Source organism: Pogona vitticeps, chromosome 1 (assembly GCF_051106095.1).
Source record: "Pogona vitticeps strain Pit_001003342236 chromosome 1, PviZW2.1, whole genome shotgun sequence".
In the NCBI taxonomy this organism is placed as follows: Eukaryota; Metazoa; Chordata; class Lepidosauria; order Squamata; family Agamidae; genus Pogona; species Pogona vitticeps.
This window is the reverse complement of record NC_135783.1, coordinates 16,666,171-16,687,288: the sequence shown is the minus strand read 5'-3', so window position 1 is coordinate 16,687,288 and position 21,118 is coordinate 16,666,171. Positions and strand designations below refer to the sequence as shown.

The 21,118-nt window shown below is 42.8% G+C and overlaps 1 protein-coding gene across 3 annotated transcripts in view; it reads right to left on the bottom strand.

Moving 5' to 3' along the window:
- Positions 1–21,118, bottom strand: part of KCNK12 (potassium two pore domain channel subfamily K member 12) — a 69,316-nt gene that overhangs the window by 24,854 nt on the left and 23,344 nt on the right. The window lies entirely within an intron of this gene.

The window sequence follows — 21,118 nt, the reverse complement described above, 5'->3', positions numbered from 1 at the left end:
TAAGTCATGTGGATTTTGCCCAAACTCAACATCGTGGTGGTGGTGTAGTTAATGCTACTATGGGTGCTGCCTTCATCTCCTGTCAGGTGGGTCCAATGGGGTGGACAAAGGGGAGGACCGAAAGGGAGGGGGAGGAGAATGAATGGGAAAGAGGCAAGTCTCTCTCTCCCCCCCCCCAAAAAAACCCCGGTATATATGTGCACATACTTTTCTGGGCTGAAATCCTATCACAAAGACCTTCCCAGTTGAACATTCTGTGCCCACAATGGCCCACTGGCACTTATGCGGAAGACCACAAGTACATCCTAAAGGCCACATCAGCTTTCCACTTATGTAATTGGGCTTTCCTACAATCTGGATTTATCCTCACTAGAGATGGACACAAACCATTTTGTCCCAGTTCATCAAGGCGGCAGCACAGGTGCTGCTGCTTCCCTCTGATATGGAATATAAGTTGAGCAGTTTTTATTAAAACCAGACCTCGAGACCAAGGCCTCATAGTAACAGTGCCTGACACCCAAAAGAGGGACTGAAGAAATAAGATAATGGAAAACCACAATGTTGCTTACCTATCTAGTCTTAGTGTGAACAAAAGATATAGAATATTGCTTAGGGAGAATAGGGAGTGTTGGGTGTGTTGGATGTGGGGTGCAGGGAGGAATAGGGTGTGTTGTGTAGGCTCCAAAAGATAAGACACGGTCAGCACTTAAGGGCTTATCCAACACATACCATATTAGTAACTGCAAAAAACATATAGGTAGGAGGGGTTTGGGGAAACAAGTGGAAGGGGGTAACATCAGTCAGACTGTGAGCTCGTGGGCTGATTAGCCAAATGAGACAGGTAGGAGGTACCAGTATATAAACTTGTGCAAAATGCTGTTTTGGGAGGGTGAGGGGACTGTGAGCAATCGCTTTCCCTTCCTCTCCATGCTTTGCAAAACACGAAAATAAAGAACCTTGTGTGGCACAAAACTGTCTCATTATTTGGGTTATTCTCCCATAACACCTCCCCTGCCTCCCTCTGGCTCAACCAGCCACTCACCAGGCCCAGCTTCCTAGCTTCCTGCTCCTCCTCGACTGATCTTCCAGTCCCAGCAACAGCTCAGGCTTCTCTGCCCGGCCCTCTTGGCTGATCTCCCACTCAGACGAAAGGGTGGGGCAGAGAAGGCTGTGCTCCTGCTCCTGACTGGGAGATCAGCTGAGGAGGTGGAAAAAGCAAGCAAACTCGGCCTGGCGACTCTTCTGATCAGCTGAGGAGGTGGGGGGATGATGGGAGCTGCACCACTTGTGCTGCCGCCTGGACAAACTGGGACGAACCAGCTCGTGCCCATCTCTAACCCTCACCATACAGTATCCTCTCTCCTCTGAACAGGATGGAACAAAGCAAAATATCTAATTTCATATGGATGGGGGTGGGAATTAAAACCAAGCACTTCAAATGCCAAGAGTACTTTTTAAATATCACATCAACATTTTTCTGCCGTCGGCTGGCTTGAACATCTTTCAGAATGAATGAGCGCTTATCGTGTTTGGGACTGTCATTTCCTTCAGCACGCTGGCTCTGTTCCAAACATCGGTGCCTGGAAAAAGATGTGTGTGCTGAGCAAACTTCGCACCTCTTTCCACAGCCTTGCAATCTCCCTGGAAATGTATACCTGTTGCTTCTTTTTTTAAAAAAATACGCCTTTTTAAAAACAGCATCTTTAATGCAGCAGATGGTAGGCTGGGTTTTTGGAAATGAAGGAAGCTTTTATAGAGCACCCAAGGATGGAAGATAATAGAGAGCATTCCACTTTTAAAAAAAGTTGTCATTGAAATGAAACAGTCGAGTGAAAATTGCTTTCTCTAGCTGCACTTCTGAATCACATCTGAAAGAGTGAGAGGGTGAATATATCTTTCCAAAGGGTTGATCGATAGGGTGTGAGGCAATAGCAAAAGCAGTTAATGCACTTCTAAGCTGCATCAACAGAGGTATCTAGAGGTGTCCAGACCAAACGCAGATCTTTTCCTTCCTAATGGGCCTCTGCTTGTGATGACACGCTAGCTGTATCCTATAGTTTGATCTCTGGCATGTTCATTTCAGAACAAGCAAGCAATGAGATGAACAAATACTTCAATATTGAATTCATTCATTTGGCTCTAATTTGTTCTGTAAGGCAGTGGTCCCCAACCTTGGGCCTCCAGATGTTCTTGGACTTCAACTCCCAGAAATCCTGGCTAGCAGGGGTGGTGGTGAAGGCTTCTGGGAGTTGTAGTCTAAGAACATCTGGAGGCCCAAGGTTGGGGACCACTGCTGTAAGGGATACACATCCTTTTTTGCACATGTGTAGGTAGGCAGGTCAAAATGCCCAGATAGCCACATCTCATGCCTTGGCATTTCAAGGCCAAACCCTGGGACTGAGAAACGGACCTTTGTGGTGTTACAGGGGCGGCGGCCCCTTTGGGGTGTCCCAGGAACATGGGATGATTCCATATTCCAGGAATATGAGATGGTTGCAGGAATATGATTCCAGGAATATGAGATGTTTGGACAGTGTCATCGAAGCGACCAACATGAATTTGACCCAACTCCGGGAGGCATTGGAAGACAGGAGGGCTGTGGTCAATGGGGTCACGAAGAGTCAGGCACGACTTAATGACTAAACAACAACAAGGAATATGGCAGGCAAAGTTTGGTAGCTGAATGTTTGGCTCACATTTTGTCCTTCTGTTGCCTGAGCCTGTGCGTCAAGAAGCCTTTCGTGAGTCACAATGCTTCTGCACTTCCTCCCTGGCTCCAGATGCTGCCATAGTCCCAGTACTGGCATGTCAAAAAGCCAGGGATGGGGAGAGAGAACCAAGGAAGGAGCTGACCATGTGTGCGCTTGGGCTCCATCTGGCAACCTGCCACAGCTACCAGAATGATGGGTAAGCAGAAGAATCTGCAAGTTAGGAGCTAATTTTATAAACTAGATGTGTACAAGGGTGTGCAGTTTTGGACTGTAATTCTAGGTGCCTGGGGAATTCTGGGAATTGTAGTCCAAAGGACTATGCCCAAGAACAGTAGTTCCCAACCTTGGGGTAACCCAAGTGTTCTTAGCCTGCAAATCCCAGAAGCCTTCACCACCTGCTGTGCTAGCCAGGTTTTCTGTGAGCTGCAGTCCAAGAACGCCAGGGTTACTCAAGATTGGGAACCACTGCCATAGACATCTTGCAGTTATGAGGTTTCCCAGAACTTGGGTATGTGTTAACTTTGTGGACCACAACTCTCACAATTGCCTAGCTGGAGAATTTTGGGGACTTGTAATCTTAATGTTTGTTTTTTTTCAAGGAGGCAGCTGTATTAGCTGTTTGCAGCTAAATCAACACAGAAACTGCTGACATCCTTAAATCTAAGAAATTTTATTTCCCATAGACTGTCAGGAATTGCAGATTGCACCGGACGAAGTGGGCTGCAGTCCAGGAAAATGTGTGTCCAATGAAAGCTCTTAGCCTTTAAAGTGCCACAGGACTTTTTGTATTCTTGATGAATAACTGTCCTAAACAGCAGGGGACCCCCCCAGCCCCTCTGCCCCTCTCAATGTAATCTCAATTTCAGATTATACATCTTTCAAGAAACACGGGTTTCTACAGTAGTTCCTCCTTTTTCGGCTACCTAGTTTGGAAAACTCAGCTGTAGATCTTCTTAATAGCAATGTTTCATGCTTGGCAATTTAACAACATGTTCTCATTCACCCTCTCAATTTCCCATACATCCCCTACAAATCATGTCAGTTAATTTTTAATTCCTAATAATATGTTAATGCAGCTCCTAAGCAGGATGTAATATGCTCCATTCATGGAACTGTATTTACAGCATGCAAAAGTGCTTAAGGCATAATCCATAAACTCAGTTACGATTATATGAGTAATTGGATTGAAAGCAGTTGGTTCCCACCATGGTGCAATTCCATATACTGTACTTAGTTGGCAGTAAAGAAAATGCTACATTTATTTTTGAAGGAAGGAGTGCTGTTTCTTTCTTTGAAAAAATTGCAAAGGAGGGCGGCTAAGTCAAAATGGAAGTAACCAAATGTACAGTCTATGAAATTCTATGAAAAGGCTAAAATAAGCAAAGTGACCATTTATAACAGCATTCCTTCTATTTGCTGCCACTGTGAAAGATACTACCACTTACTTAGATGATGTTGCATTTTTAATGCTCTATGCTTTTTGCGTTTTGCTGCTCTTTGCACACTGGCAGTCCAAAAATGTGTGTGTGCGTGCATGCGTGGTGCGCGCAGATCTTCATGGAAGAGGAATCTTCAGTTTGTGAAGGATTGAATTTGGGGATGCTCTTTCCAAAGCTCCACCCGATGCATGCATTTTGCTTTCCAGCTGGGAAGGTAACTTTCCAGGTGAGAGACCCCCCCCCTCTCATATTTTATTGGAGATAAAAGTGTGATTTTCCTCTCCTCTGCTCCTGTTTCCCATTAGGAACTTGAGTGGGGAGGGAAAGAAATCCCTATGTTATTGCCAAGATGATGGCAGAGAGCAACCGTTGCCAGGGCATCTGGGACCCATTGTGGTCCAGGGAGCAGAAGGCACAGCATCTAGTGGTGAATGGAATCGGGGCTCAAGAGGATATTCATTTTCACACAAACATACACACACAAAACATGGAGGCAGACAGGCAGGAATTCACACATACACACATGCCAAGGTCTTCTGCCTCCAGTAAGGAGCCAAGCAGATGGCCTTGGTCAACCTGAACCTGAGTCAGGGCAACATCCCACTTGCCATAACAGATGCACTGCCACTATTCAGGATCCTTAATGCTTCTTGCTAGGCTAGCAGGAGAGGTTTTTCATCCTTTCACCCCTGAGTTGCCATATTAGCTGGTCAACCTGGTCTTACTCAGAATCTGGCCCATTGGCTCAGGTCCTTCTTGGACCACTTCCATAATCAGCAGGGCTCAGAGAAGCTCCATCTCTGCTCTTGCCTGCTCCACTTCTGTGACATCACAAGAGCCTGTGACAAGGCTCAGATTTTGGCCTGAAATCCCAGTGAATGATATGCAGCTGACTAAACTGCCCTAGTGCTAAATTGTGTTCATATGATAAGGAGAATAAATGTGCATTTGCACATTTGTATATCTAGATGTACATAAGCATGTGTTGAAGTTTTTCCAATTTTGCATGCTACTTTTAGCAGTTTTTGCTGGGAGGGATTTTCTGGGCTGGTGTGACTATCAGTCTATCCAGCAATTGTTCTTTCCCTTCCTCTGAATTCAAAGAGGGTCCCACCTCTCTGTTCTGTTCTCTTTTCCCTCTCTAGAGTCTACTGAGGTCTGTTGTTAAAAGCAGTCACGTTTGTCAGTTTGTTGTCTGATCTGTTCAATTGTAAGTAACGAAACCTTTTATTCTTTCTACTATTCATGTCTCAGAGTGAGTGACTGAGACAGCAAGTGCTAATTAACGACAAAGTGGTGTTCTGCACTAGGGAAGTTGAAGCTATTTGGCTCTGCGAATCCCTACACTTCTGCTGTGCAGTAAAAGAATGTAACCAAAAATTCAAACTCTGCAACAACATGCATCACACCAGTTGACATCAGCTTCAGACCTCCAGTAACATATATACTGTGCATCTTGACATAACTCATGGAGCACATTTGGTTTCCTGTAGCTCCTGGGAGAATGGACTTGAAACAGATAAAATCAAACTTTGATTGAATTTCACAAGGAAGAAATTTGTTAGGGTAGAAGTTGTCGAACAGTGGAACAGATTAGCCCAGGAGGTGATACACTCTCATCTTAATAAGTTTTTAGGCAGATGCTGGATGGCTGTCAGGGATGTTTTCATACTAGATTTCCTATTATGCAGGTTTGGGGTTAGACCAGATGACCTCTGAAGTCCCTGCCAACCCTGTGGTTCTATGTTGCAAAAATATACAATGTCCTCCAATGTACTATAGGCATGAATCTCCTGGGAAGGACTAAGGTTAGGGTAAGGATAAAAGGTCTTTACATGGGGAAAGGGCTTAAAACACATGACACAGGAGTGAGTGTTCTTAGTGGCTACAGAACAATATGTATCTATTGGTGAAAAAAAGGAGAAGGAAAAGGAATGGAGCGTGTTGAAAGAAGGCATACTTGATTCAATGGAACCCTGAATAGGAGCCTTCCATGCTGCAACTGTTTGCTGCAGTTCTCCTTCATAACCATCTATGTTTCCATCTGGGAAATGTTGGCAGACAGCATTCCAACAGACACAACATTTTTTTCAACTTCTGCTCAGTAAGTTCTGAGTCTCCCTTGTAAATCCTCTTTTGGACAAAATCACTACAAATGCAGGAACCCTGTCCTCTGCTAGCAAAGGACTTTGCAAATGGTGACACTTTTTGTGACCAGCTTTATACCAATACCTCACAAAACGGGGCTGCATGAAACCAGGGTTTCTGTCTGCCGTCGTCTCACCTTGCCACCTATATCTGCTGGGAATTACTCTTTGATGAAATATACTTCATGAGGGGAAAAAAATAAAACCACTCTTCTTTTAAATGATGAGGCTGTAACTCCATTTTAGGATTCTGGTGACGATGCAAACCTTTCCTCATAACTCTTCATGAAAGATTTATAGTCCTGTGTTTCATTACTTCCTCCTGATGGTTCTGTGTCAGCTGTTCCTTCCACAGAATATGAGTACGTAAATGGAAGGAGACAGAATCTTTATGACTGTTATTTGTTTGAGCAATGGCTAAAGTGAGATGTTCATTAATACAGCAAATGATGGTCAAATCCCAAGGATAATGTTTGTTTTCTTGCTACTGAAAGTTTCCCTCTAATTTCTTCTCAGCTGCGTACCTGAACAAACAGACTTGCAAATAAAGCCCATGTATCCCTCCCAGATCTCCTGTATGGAGAATTAGTGCAGGGAAAGCGACCCAGAGGGAGACCATAGCTGCGATACAAGGATATCTGCAAACGGGATCTGAAGGCCTTACGAAAGGACCTCAACAGATGGGAAACCTTGACCTCTGAGCGTTTAGCCTGGAGGCAGGTGGTGCAGCATGGCCTCTCCCAATTTGAAAAGACCCTTGTCCAGCAGGCTGAGGCAAAGAGGCAGTCTCGAAAGCAGCAAAATCAGGGAGCAGGACAGGGGACAGACCGTATTTGTCTTTAGTGCGGAAGGGATTGTCACTCTCGAATTGGCCTCCTCAGCCACACTAGACGCTGTTCCAAGTCCTCCATACAGAGCATGTTACCATAGACTCTCAAGACAGGAAGGTTCCTCACTCAGGGCCTCCTGAATTCCCACCTGACACTCTATCCACTATGACACCATAGCTGGCAAAAGGTCACATAGCCCGCCTTCAACCCTCATCTTGACCTAACAGGAAGATCCATCCTGACCAGATGAAGGCTCAGCCTGACTGTTAACTGCCTCTCAATTTGCAGAGATACAAACCAGATTGTGACCTCATTCTGACATCGGAGGATTCTGACCTATGGCTAGGCAGGTTAGGAGAATTGTGGGAGCTGCAGTCAAAGAAAGCAACTTTATCAAGCTCTGCTTGTCATGTGATCAGCTTGCCCAAGGCGACACAGGCCAGCTCTTCCTCCCTGCAGGCACAGTGGGAAATCCAATTCCCAACCTCTTGCTCCACAACCAGCCTTCGTAACAATACCCAAATAAACCTTTAACGTGACCTGAAAGCCTGTTTCCAGTAGAAAAGCAAAGACACAGACCCCAGATCCTGGGGATCACTCGTTACTTGAAGTGCGACATCCTCAGTCACAGGACATATTTTCCCTATCAATAGCTTAATTGAAAATAAGGAATTAATAACTTCAGGAGCATCTTTAAAGAAAATGGGTAGTTAACTATTAGTACAAGGGAGCTGTAATGTTCTCTATTTATTAGGTCTATGGTTCATGTTATATTATGTAATGGTTTATGTTTGTTATGTAATAATGGTTCATGCATATTAATGTTGCTGAGGGGCGGAGCCAAGAGAGATGCTATAAGAGGCGGAGTCAGAGAGTCAAGGGGTAGATTGAATAAGAAAGAGAAATGTAAAGGTCAGGCAGTAGAGAAAAGTCAGAGAAAGTAATAGAGTGTGTAGTTTGGGAAATTCTGAGGTGTGATTAGCTACTGAAGATATTAATGAAACAATCTCTGTAATCAATAAACCAAAGTTTTATTTAAAGGAACTTGAAGTGTGAACCTGAATCTTTCTGAAATACTGGAGATTTAGAGATCGCCTGGTGGCAGCAGTGAAAAGGAGAGAGTGTTTACCTTCGTGTGCTCTGAGGCTTGAAGGTCAAGCAAAAAAGGCACAAGGGTGGACACCACAATTGGTGACCAGCGAAGGGATTCGAAGAAATCCAGTGAAGCCTGAGTTGAACTCAAAGAATTCCAGTCAAGCCTGATTTTAAAAAGAAATTTCCTTGAGTCAAGGGTACCTTTTAGAGTGACAGAGGTCTGTGGCAAAGAGGTTTGGTTCCTCACTAGAACTTTTGGGAAAAGCTTAGTGGTGGGGGCTTCTGAACCCAGATCTGGGGGGTCTGACATAGGGAACGACTCTGAAAGGAAATTCTTGTATTTTACCTCAGGATCTGAGGACCAGAAAGCTAGCTTAAGGCTCAAGGCTCTAAGGGTAGAGAGTGCTTGTGAAAAAGCAGAAGCCAAGGGTCAGAGCAGATCTGAGGGAAGAAAAGAGAAAGCCTTTGCTTGAAGTAGAAATATTTTTTTGTGACTGGAAGAGAAGAAAGACAGGTCCTTTAAAATTCAGTAAACACTCTAATCATCCCAGAAGTAAATATGCCACCCAAATGTACCACAAGGGGGGATCCAGAGGCTGAGGTTTTACCTCAAGGTAAAGGTAAAGGTTCCCCTTGACAATTTTTGTCCAGTCGTGTCCAACTCTAGGGGGCGGCACTCATCCCGCTCTTCAAGCCATAGAGCCAGCGTTTTGTCCGAAGACAATCTTTCCGTGGTCACATGGCCAGTGTGATTTAGACACGGAACGCTGTTTACCTTCCCACCGAGGTGGTCCCTATTTATCTACTTGCATTTGCATGCTTTCGAACCGCTAGGTTGGCGGGATTTACCTCAAGAAATGGAGGGAAACCCGGCTCTAAGTGACCTTTTATCTGAAATAGAGTGAGAGGAATTTGATGAGGGTGCCTCAGAGAAACCAAAGGAATTAAGCTCTCTGGAGCTTGAAAAATGGAAGCTGGAATGGGAATTTAAATATAAGGAACTACAGCTCAGGGCTGAGCAAGAGACCAAACAAAGGGAGCTAGAAATCAGAGCTGATCAAGAGGCTAGACAAATGGAATTAAGACAAAGAGAAATGGAACTAAGACAAAAAGAGATGGATTTTCAATTACAAATGAGACAATTAGAAATTTCTGCTCCTAACAATAACCTTAACAATAACAACAGTGTTGGAGGGGGAATTCTCTCAAAAATTCATCTTAAGAAGTTTCCCCAATATGAAAGAGGGGACTGTCCTGAATTTTTTTGCATTGCTTTTGAGCAGGAGCAAAAACAACTAAAAATGAGGGCTGAGGAAGAGATTTTACAGCTCAGATCTGAACTGAGAGCAAAACTGATGGAATTAACAGTCCAAAACTATAATAATAATAAATCCAATCCTGAGGGGAATCTATCAAAAAACAGCTGATTGTATGAAAGAACTAAGAAACTCAAATTATTCTGAGGTAGAACTTGGTGGTAAAAACTGGGACAACAATAAGAAACCCTTTAATAAAAATCACCTCAGCAAACAACATGGAATGAAGGCCCAAGGAGCTATTCGCTACCTTTCTCCATGGACAGGAACTCAAGTCATGGGATTCCCTGGCAAATCAGACTTAAGTCACACTTGTGGCTGAACTTAGACTCAACTTCGGTTCGCTTGCTGGCCAGAGACACCACTTCAGTCCAGAAAAAAATGCTTTCCCCTGTTGACTCCTCCCTCAACTCTCACCTTCTTTCTGTAGACCTTTTTGTTGTTTTAGGGCAAGATCGCTACAGGCTGAATAATAAAAAGAAAATATGGACAATAGCAGCCAGGAAGGAAGGTGTTTTTTTTGGGAAGAATTGATCGTTGGGGGAAAAGTCAAGTATTACCACCAGTTCTTCCCTACAGATGTCCCCTTGCATCAGGATCAAAGGATAGGGTTGGGAATGTAGAGGTGCGAACAAGACCCTGCTACAAACCCAGATGCCAACTCTGTCCCTACATCTACTTTTGGTGACACAATTACAGGCCCTTGATAATATCACACAAATACATCAGAGGTGTATTTACCTGTTCTTCTGCTAATGTGATTTATGCCATCCTTTACCAACCATACCCTTCTGCACTCTACTCAGGACAAACAGGACAATCTTTATGCAAAAGAATTAATGGACATAGACTTGGCATTAAGAATTGCAACACAAATGAACCTTTTTCAGAACATTTCAGTCTACCTGGGCACTCTCTGAATGATCTGCCAGTAACCATTTTGGCAGAAAAGCAGTATAGAATTAGACTTGAAAAAGAAAGAGCTGAGATAAGGTATATAAGGATGCTAGGGACCCATCTAAAAGGAATCAGTATCAATCAAGGGTTCCTAAGTCGTTGTTGTCGTTGTTGTCGTTGTTGTCGTTGTTGTCGTTGTTGTCGTTGTTAATTGTGTGTCAAGTCAATTCTGACTTATGGTAACTCTTTTCAGGGTTTTCCAGTGGTACGTCTGGTCTTAATACCCCCAAATACAAACCAAATAAGGTGGAGGCAAGAGGGTTGCCCACAACAGTTTTCCAAGGAGGCATACTTCAAGTGGTTTACTCAGAAGTGCTTTACCCTTCCCTTCCTCTAGGGGCAGCCTTGGGACTGTGCAGCTTGCCCAAGGCTACACAGGCCGGCTTTTCTCCCTGGACGCACAGGGAAGGAATCGAACTCACAACTGTTGGCTTCACAGGCAGGTTCCTGGCTTAAACCACTGAGCTATTGAGCTAGCCCTAAGTCATGATCAAGTGTAAATTCCAACAGTTTGCCATTTGTGTCCACAATTCTATGGTTGCCTTGTAGACTAATAACTGAAATCATTCACAGTCCTTTCCTAAATAACTATTGTCACTTTGTCCATCTGTATCCCCTCCTGGTCATGGGGCCTTGTATTAATATGACAGTTATATAGTCTCAGTCTTATAACTGAGAAAGTGGACCTCTCTCCATGAAAACTCAGATTAAAATACAGCCGTTAGTGTTTAAGCTGCCGCTACGTCTTTGTCTCTTGTTCTGATTTTGTTTTGTATTTATCTAATATACTTGCACAGACCAACACGGCTAGTTCTTCGAAAACTACTTCCACTCTACATGTTGTAGATAACATGAATAGCAGAAGGTGACTGACCTAAAATGAGTAGTTACTTAATATGTAAAGCTTAGCAGAAGTACTAGCGGGAAAGATGTTACTCAGCTTCATTATATTCTAAGACATACTTGCTCATATTTCTACTGAATTAAGGCATGTTTGCAGTTGTTTTGCTGGGAGTTCCTTTTACTTAAAGGCTTACAAGAAGAAGTATTTCAGAACTTATGAGGCAAAGCTTCTTGGCAGTTTAATGTAGGAGTAATGGCACCCCTTAATCCAAAGGCCGTATTAGACATAATGGATCTGTCTTATTTATTTTATTCATGTGTTCCTCCCACTCATTTCTAATAGCCTTGGCAGCTTGCAGGTATGAGAAACTATAACTTCCCAGCCAATATAACTGAGGTGAGGATTATGAGAGTTGTAGTCTGGGATATCTCCAGGATCTGAGATTGTTGGAATGTTTAAATGTAAGGTGAGGCGGGGGGAAGAGGGCCCCCCCTTTTAACGTACAAACATCATCTCTTCCCAATTTACCTTGATGGGCTTGCTCTGTTGCTTCACACAATTCCCCCACCCACAGAGATGATGGGAGAGAATTAGAAACTATCATCAAGTGTAAAGAAGACCATGGCCAAGATGATGCACACAATTGTGTTTTCAGTTGCTATGTAGGGATATGAAAGCTAGGCAATGAAGAAAGCTGATGAGGGGGGGGGGAATCAGTTTATCTGAGATATGGTACTGTATTAAAGCTTTCTGGGCAGTCTAAAAAATAATCAAGTGGGTCTCTAGATAAAAATCAAGCTTGGACTTTCTTTTGAGGCAAAGATAAGGAGACAAGGCTTTCTGGAAAAGACAATGATGCTGGGAAAAGTTGAAGACAGCAAGAAAAGAGGAAAGTCAAATATGAGTTGACTTGATTCTATAAAAGAAGCCAAAAACCTTGAGTTTACAAGAGCTGAACAGCTTTCTTTCTATTAGTAGGCGTAGCTTGCCCTGACTGCACATGTAAGTGCTTGCTCAGATGGACATTTATCCTTCTGTGTGTTGTGGGGGCAGATAGTTCATGTTTTTTCCCCAGTTACTACATTACATCGATGCACATTACAATATGGGCAGGATAGAAATTTAATAAACAAACAAACAAACAAACAAACAAATAAATAAATAAAAGATGCTAGAGCAGACCAATTGGCTCCAATTTGCCCCCAGTCCACCCCAATCTCCATCTTTTTGAGTCTTTGTTGGTGGCTTCTACTTTTTTTGGTGCATGTTACTGCAGTCTAGTTTAGTCTGTTCCCAGCACATATGATCAGTGGGAACTGATCCAAATCAAGCCTTGCAGCTGTCAAAGCTGCCATGGCTCTTTCTGGTTTGAGTATCTTCTAGACTATCGCTGATGCACTGAATCACTTAGATTATTTTTTTAAAAAAATTCTTTGCCTTTGTGTGAAGCGCCAATTGAAAGCAGTTTCTCGATCGATACTACACACAAGGCAAAGAGAAAATAATTAAATTCCATCTGAGTGATTCAGTGAATCAGCAATGATCTAGCACAGGAAAAATAATAATTTCACTTCTCCTGCCCTCTGGAAAGAAGCAGGGGAAGTGTTTGATCAACAGCAGAAGAAGCTGGAGGGTTGTTTGAAGTAGATATGCCATATGGATGTACCAATCTGAAGTGATCCTATTTAGACCACACTAGCCTGCACTGAATGGGCCAGTGTAGATGAGCTTTAAGTGTTCTTTGGCCTGGCAGTGAGGAAGATTTAGGGATTACACCTGACTGCTACACCTGACTGTTAAACTAATCCAATGGACAAAATTATTTCCTTCTTGTATTGATTTCCTGTTTTTCAGCAACTGTGAATTTTGTTTGGTGACCTTTGGAGTACAGTTAAAGCTTATATTTCTGTCCCTGTTTCTTCTTTAAGGAAACTGGATATCTGAGAGGCCTTTAGCTTGCTTATGAGGAGCCTTTGTAATATTAGTCTAATTCTACCTTTGAAGAACAGCTTTTAGGAAATGTAGGTCTTCCATGAAATATGGCCACCTATATTGCAAATATCTGGTGGGCTTAGTGGGGTTTTCATCACAGAAAATATCTACACCAGCGTAGGCAAGTGGCCACTCTCCAGATGTATTGCAAAGAGAGGTGAGCATTTCCTTACAGTGTGTTTGGAGGAAAAGATTTACCAAAATTTGTCAAAATTTATGCATTTCTTCATATTTGGGATGCAGACAAACTTGAGATTTTTCATAACAATGCATTCCACAATATGATGATTCACAGGATAGATTTAAAATACATACATACATACATACATACATACATACATACATACATACATACATACATACATACATACATACATACATACATACATACATACATACATACATACATACATACATACATACATACATACATACATACATACATACATACATACATACATACATGAAGGAAGGAAGGAAGGAAGGAAGGAAGGAAGGAAGGAAGGAAGGAAGGAAGGAAGGAAGACGGACAGACAGACAGACAGACAGACAGACAGACAGAAAAGAAAGAAAGAAAGAAAGAAAGAAAATTAAAATTAATATTGTTTCCTTGGAATCAGTTGTTGAAGCTGAGGCTGCTGGAGACTGCTATCTCCCAGTAAACAGGCTAAACAATGAGCATGTGAAAAAGAATGCATACCCTACCGCTGGGCCAGAAAGGTGCAGGACAGCTCTTAAAGGGGAAGAATGGATCGTTCTAAGTAGAAACACCCATGGGCAAGTTTTTTCCCCCCCCAATCCAAACCATGCCATAAGTGATCCATATAGCATATCTATATGCCAATCTGGACAGAACCTGATACATATTGAGTCTAATTATCACTGCCCTTTGCCTGGCATTGTGTTATTCAAGTATAGGGAAAACAATAGCACAGAGGTAGTGCTGCTGAGCTCATTGGCTATTGCTGCAAGAACCATGAATCAGCTGCAGAAAAGGGTGGAAGGTGACAAAAAAAGGGGATGGATGAGGAGCTTTTCACAAAACTTTTGCCACCACAATATTATCTTTTGAACAGAAAATGTTTGATGTAGTATATTTGCTCTAGCTTTAAAATTGCTTCTGGAAATACCAAACCAATTAAGTTTCATCGTCTTGGCTGGAAGCCCTAACAGCTGTGAATCTAGAACCATAAGCAACTCACAGAAATAATGAAATATTGCAGCTAGATATAAGAATCAGCAGAGCAGTACAACTATTGGCTTTAACTATTTCTTCCTGTTTTGCATAATGTACGAGTACTGTACAGTATAAGGAAGCAACTTGAGGAAAAGACAATTTTTCCCCCTTTAAGCGATATTTTAAAAGTATATGTAGACCCCTATGAAATTCTGTCCAACAGCAGACGAAAATCTTTCAGCATTATATAAAGTAGAAAAAGAAGAGATTATGGACTTGGTTTTTCATCATGTCATGTATCTACACTCAAGAGTCAAGATTCTGTATCTACATTTGTCTGGCCTCTTAAAAGCATCATTTTCATCATCTGAAATCTTTGCTTTTCTGAAAGGCTTTCTTAATATACCAGACTCAAGAGCACTCTGATAATCTTTGAGGGTGTGATTGCAATATTAGATACTAAGAAAGAAAAGAAAATGCACTGCACTGTAATTCTGAAAGCAGAGAATTATCCAACTTGATATTCTATGGATGTGTTGCATTGTGACTCGTCCTGCTCTGCTAGCTTGGTTGGGAATGATGGGAGTTGTTGTTCAACACATTTTGAGGATACCAGGTTGGGAAAGGCTACATGCTTACTCAAACGTAAGTCTCAGCGCTGTTCAATATTTACATGCATGCAGTGTTCCAGCCGTGGAAGTTCCCATGACAATTCCATTCTCCACCACCAGCGCAACTGGTGTTCGTTAGACTGCTGTGGGAGCTTCTGGAGTTAAGTGTGCAACACAGAACAGGATCCTGGCCTTCATTTTCAACTGAGCTGATGCTCTGGAAAGCATGTATTGAGTTGCATAAGAACCAGGGACCAGGTTCAAATACATTATATGCTCGGTGGTTAAATTCAGTGGGTGACACATTCTCATTCGTATGAGGTTACCAGAAATAGTCAACCCTCGACTTACGAACTTAATCTGTTCCGGAAGGACGTTCATAAGTCGAAAAGTTCGTAAGTCGAAGCAAAATTTCCCATAGGAATCCATTGAAAACCAATTAATCCCTTCCGGCTGTTTTTGGTTCTTAGGTCGAGGGGTGGTTTGTAAGTCGAAGTATTAGTTCCCATAATGCAAAGCCGGTTAATCGGTTCCTACCACTAGGGGCAGAATTTTTTCTTTTTTCCCCTTTTAACATAAGATGACTTAGATTTTTAAAAAAAGGAAAGAAAAGAGGGAGGGAAGGAAGGAACAGACACCTTTTCAACAGAACATCTTAAAATCACCTTTTCAGCCAAGACAAGCCAAGACAAGCACCTTTTGGGGAAAAAGGGAGGAGCAAAGGAGGGAGGGAATAACTTTTAAACCAAGCACCTTTTAGACAAAAATGCCTGTCTTCCTGAACAAACACCACATCCACTCAAAGAATATTTTCTGATTTTAAAAGACTCTGGATCCACATTTTAACCACACACAGAGACATTTTAAAACACTGCAAGACCCATCAGAGCACAGAAACATAACCCCCATACCTAGCCCTAGCCCCCCACCAAGCCGCAGAAAACCCTGTACAGTACATACAATAAAATTTAAAAAAAGTTTATTCACCCAGAACAGGCAGTATCTCTGCTTAAAAAAATAATGTCAAAAATCAAAAACCCAAAAATCAAAAATTAAAAAAGCAAAAAAAATAAAAATACAGTACAGTCCATACAGCACTGTACCAGGCAATACCAGGCAGTCTGAAGACTGTCTCCCTATCCACTCTCTAAACGCTGGGCTGAATGAGGAAGCAGACAAGCTGGCCAACGGTTAACTGAAAGTTCAAATCTCGCACTTTCCCTGCCTCCCACACATTTTTTCCGTTTGTAACTCAAAGTAAAGTTCGCACGTCGAGGCAATATTTTCCTATCAGAGCAGTTCGTAAGTCGAAATGTTCGTAACTAGGGCCGTTTGTAATTTGAGGGTTGACTATACAACTTTCCTCACCTTGAGATTTCAGGCCTCAAACCAGGGAGTAAACCCTTATAGTATCATTGGAATCGGCAGTTGTGGTATCGCAGCAATTGTGTAACAACTGGTTGAAAAACAGTTGGACAACAGACAGGTGAAGACCTATCTCTTCCGGCAAGCTTTCCCTCAGTGAACGGCTGCCCGAGTGGGGTTTTTCAGTGGATTGTTATGCCTTACTGCTTTGAATGTGTTTTTGGTGTTGCTTTTGTTTACTGCCTTTTATTGTGGTATTTGATTGACCCTTTTTAGTATGTGTATACTTTAGGTTTTTAGCTTTAAATACTATCTTTTAATGATGTAATCTGCCTTGGGTCCTTTTTAAGGAGAAAGGTGGGGTAAAAATATTTTAAATAAGTAACTAACTAAATAAATCAACTGGAAAAATAATACCTGTTCAAGTGCATGTGAGAAAGTGGCCATGGGGATTTACATAAGAAGAGCCCTGCTGGATCAGGCCGAGGGCCCATCTAGTCCAGCTTCCTGTATCTCACAGTGGCCCCACCAGATGCCTCTGGGAGCACACGAAACAACTAGAGATCTGTCTCCTGATTCTCCTCTCCAGCATCTGGCATCTGGAGCTACCTTCCTTTTAAGGCTGAAGACTATACATCCCCATCATGGCTTGTAACCTATGAGGGACTTTTCCTCAGAAATCTGTCCAATCCCCTTTTAAAGGCATACTGTATAGGCCAAATGCTATCATGACATCCTGTTTCTTAGTCCAGTGGTCCCCAACCTTGGGCCGCCAGATGTTCTTGGACTATAACTCCCAGAAGCCTTCACCACCACCTCTGCTGGCCAGGATTTCTGGGAGCTGAAGTCCAAGAACATCTGGAGGCCCAAGGTTGGGGACCACTGTCTTAGTCTACGTTACTGCAGTCAAGTCTCTGCTCATGACCTTATTTGATCCCACTGATCCTGGGTAGTTTGACTCAGCTTTCTATCTTTCTGAGGTTGGTAAACTGAGCACCCAGATCGCTGGGGTGGGGTGGGGGATGCAATGTCTAACTGCATAATTGAATTGTAAACCGCCCAGACAGTGATTTTGGTGCTATGGGGTGGTATATAAGCAGCACACTTTGCTTTCTAAACAGATACTATGTGCAAGGTACATGTACGTACAAACAGTTTTGCACTGAGCCAATGAGTTCTGGACTCAGTTGGGATTGGAGAGGAAATGGGCACCCAGGGATAACATCCGCTGCATGTAGTAAAATCAGGCTTTCTCTTCCGCCAGCATTGCTCATTCTGATATTATTTTCTCTGTGCTAGAAAACCTGGGGAAGTACTAGCCATTTGTTGAGACATCATCTGGAGCCCTGAGAAGAGGCAACTCTACGTCTATCTTAACAGGTTTCAGGGAGGCAGCTATGTGGGTCTATTTCATCAACAAACAGGAAGGGAAGGAAAAGAACATTAATATATATTATGGCACTTTGAAGCACCTTTAGGAAAGACACAGTAACTGACTACATTGATCAAGAAATCAACGTACTGGCATATTTGTTCCGCCTGCTTGCATTTGAGTCACAAACTGATGTAAATAATAATAATAATAATAATAATAATAATAATAATAATAATAATAATAATAATAATAATAATAATAATAATAATAATAATAATAATAATAATAATAATAATAATAATAATAATAATAATAATAATAATAATAATAATAAAAAAATTGGCTGGTGAGATCTGCAGTAGTTGGTGCCCATTGTGGTTGGCAGAACATAACACTCTATGGTGGAGAAAGCCAGGGTGACAGCTTAAAAGTGCATATTTGTGCATGTGCATGCACACTCATGCACACAGGTAGGCATGTGAGCATTCAAACCTTCACATAGAGAGAGACAGACACTGCTTCACCCCCTTCCCCCATTCCACCCTATTCCTTCATTTTAAAAGTCACCAGTCAGAAAAGTATACCTTGCTCCCAAATTGGAAATGTTCCTATCGGCTGCTGCTTTGGTAGCCAGTGTGGTGCAGTGGATAGACTGATGCAGTGGATAGAGTCATGCAGGAGATAGAGTGATGGACTAGGATTTAGGAGACCTGGGTTCAAAACTCCCAGGGGGATGACAGTGGTGAAACTACCCCTTAAATATCTTTCACGCTTTGGAAACCTTATTAGGGCCACTGTATATCAAATGCAAGAGCAGGGTGATACCTTTATTGAACCTCTAAAAACAAAACCCAACAAATTGCATGGTTTTGTGGAGAAGTTTTCACTTCATTAGGCTTGGCACCACCCCTTCATGGATAGCACAGGAAAACTGTAGATAAAAAGTCAGAAATGTGGCTTGATAGCACATACCAGCTAATAGCTACTGCTTTCTTCTGAGCATACAAGTGGGACAGTGATCCTTCACTTTTGTTAAAGAATTGGAAGGGATTGGGCTGGCAAGGCTGCAGGAGAATAGCTTAAGAAGGGATTTGTCTCAGTGGCCCAATCTTGATTTAAGGGCCACCCCCTCTCTTTTCAGTGACCAGGCCTTCGGGTCTCAAAACAGAAGCCACCGGGTTCCTTTGTTTATACAGGGAAACTAAAAATAACAGAGACAGGCCACGACCTTTGCACTCTGCTAATGAGTGTCAGGAAGCACCAGACCAGCACAGCTGGAGACCACCTCTTACACTTGATGACTGGCTTTCGCTGACCCAGCAGAACTGTTCTTCGATGGACCCATTAAATGGATGTATTTTTAAAAAATATATGTTTTCAGGGAGGCAACTATCTGAGTCTATTCCATCAACAAACAGGAAGGGGAGAAAAAGAACATTAATATATATTTTTGGCACTTTGAAGCACCTTTAGGAAAGGCTCTCTGTTCTGTTTCAGCCTTTAAAATCTGGGCAGAAGGACATCCGTGATCTAAAGGACTTACCCTCTCCTTCACACCAGGTATCAGCGCCAGGCGTCATGGCTGGGAAAATACCACAGGCTGTTGGGATACCAGGTTGATACCAGTCACCAAACAACAGCCCAAACCTACAGCCACTCATCATCTTATTTTCCTAGAACGCCACTGACCACCTCAGGGCCAGGGCCCAGAAATATGCACGGTGTAGTAAGAAAAATGAAGGAAGGAAGGCCAATACCTGGTGATCTTTCTTCAGGTAGAAGGGAACCTTTACCTTTACCTATGTGTAAGTGCAGGAAGGGAAAAAAGGGTTCTAAACTGAGTTATAGAAGCTCCTAGAGCTGGCTTCCACGGTTGCACATCTGCTGCTCTGTCCCTATATAAAAATGGTGTCATGAGAAGAGACAGGAAGGGACCTTAAAGAGGAAAGGATAAGAAAGTCACAAAGTGAGGACCTAGGAAAATATTGGAACACATGTTGATTATCAAACTGGCAGTTGCCCTCCACACAGTTGCCCTCTTTGGACAGCACCCATTCTGATCTCCTTCTACGTATCTTTCTTTTCAGTAGTCATGCTAGCTGTGAGGATTCTGGAAGTTACAGCCCAAAAAAAGTAACTTTGGGAAGCTTTGGTAGGGAATCCGTCATCGATTCTGCAGAGCTGCATGTAGCACCACAGATTTGTAAATGAGATACATGTGTTTCTTGGAAGGCATATGGACTTGTTTTACTGGCCAGAGTCAATTACACTCTGGGTTGTTGCTGTCAATGAGCAGAGGTGAAGACAGACTGTCATCCTGTATGTCACACACAGTAATCATCACCAGAAGCTCTTACAAGGGAAGAATCAATAAAAGACCTAAGGTTGTGGACAGGGAAGTCAGCTTTGCTGAAGGAGGCTTAGGAGCAGGGCAGCCCGTATATGCAGTCTGATGGGAGGCTGTACAGCTCCACTGAACAAATCTTATGTCCCACTGAGTGAGGCTTCTTCCCAAGCAGATATCCACAGAACCTCAGCATCAGCAGGGTTCTTCCAAGGGGTATAGATTTAGGCTGCAATCTGATGCAACAGAGTGGGCAATGTGCGGTCCCTCAGATGACTTCGGACCTACAACAATGGGATCAAGTTACAGGAAGCCAGATTTTGGTTGAATCTCAGGAAAAAATGTCCTAGCTGTTAGAGCAGTATGGCTGTGGAATCAATTATTGTACCTTGAAAGGGAGTGAGTGCTCCAACACTGGAGGCATTCAAGAGAAATTTGGACAACCATCTTCCAGATCTGCTTTGATTTGTATTCCTGCATTGAGCAGGGGGTTGGACTCGATGGCCTTAGAGGCCCCTTTCAGCTTCATGATTCCATAATAAATGTGAGGAACCTTATTATAGAAAAGATAGGGGGCAACCCTCCAACAAACTCATAATTAGGGTGTGATCACACGAGGAAATAGATCCCATTTTGGATTGCATGTGGAGCAGTCCAGTGTGATCTGTTTCCAGGCAATCATGTGACATAGGGAGATCGGCACTCCTGCCCGACTTCAATCCAGCCCAAGCTTTACATTTTTGGTTTGGTAGTTGGGCTGCGACTTTTTGGGGTAGGGCTGGAGCAAATTCCCCAGCAAATGGAAGCCCAAATTAAGGGAAGTCACTCCTAGTAAAGTGACCCTTTACTTCTGGTGCAGTCAGATGTGTGCCTATCCTGCCATTTGATGAAACCTAGCACTGCATCATGAGTTAC